The sequence below is a fragment of the Otolemur garnettii genome, unplaced genomic scaffold (assembly GCF_000181295.1).
Source record: "Otolemur garnettii isolate 467f Iridium unplaced genomic scaffold, OtoGar3 scaffold00014, whole genome shotgun sequence".
Taxonomy (NCBI): Eukaryota; Metazoa; Chordata; class Mammalia; order Primates; family Galagidae; genus Otolemur; species Otolemur garnettii.
In genome coordinates, this window is record NW_003852409.1 from 28,042,514 (window position 1) to 28,042,916 (window position 403).

The following is a 403-nucleotide window of genomic DNA, read 5'->3' on the forward strand; positions in this document are numbered from 1 at the left end:
AAAAAAAAAAAAAAAAAGACTTTTGGGGGAAAAAGAGTAAAGGGATATATTCAGAGCTTTTTGGAGAAAAATATCCAAATAGGACAAAATGCTATTGTTCTTTGGCTTTCTTTTCATTACACTCTTCTTTGGACAGCTAGCAGTTCATTTTTCATCTCTGAACCTCAGTAATTAGAAATAAATCCCACTCAAGATACATTCTCAGAAAAGGGAGAAAGAAGACAAATAGGGAAATGAATAGAAACATTTTTTATAAACTGCTTAAAGTGCCTAAAAGGAAAGTGTCACCAGCAATCCTCGTTTCTCTTGCTGATGAGTACTCTGTGAATAGGTCAGTGGTGTGCTGTTCCAGTGAAAATAGGTGGCTGTTCTCATAATACCACATCGCCTGGCAGCGAGAAGA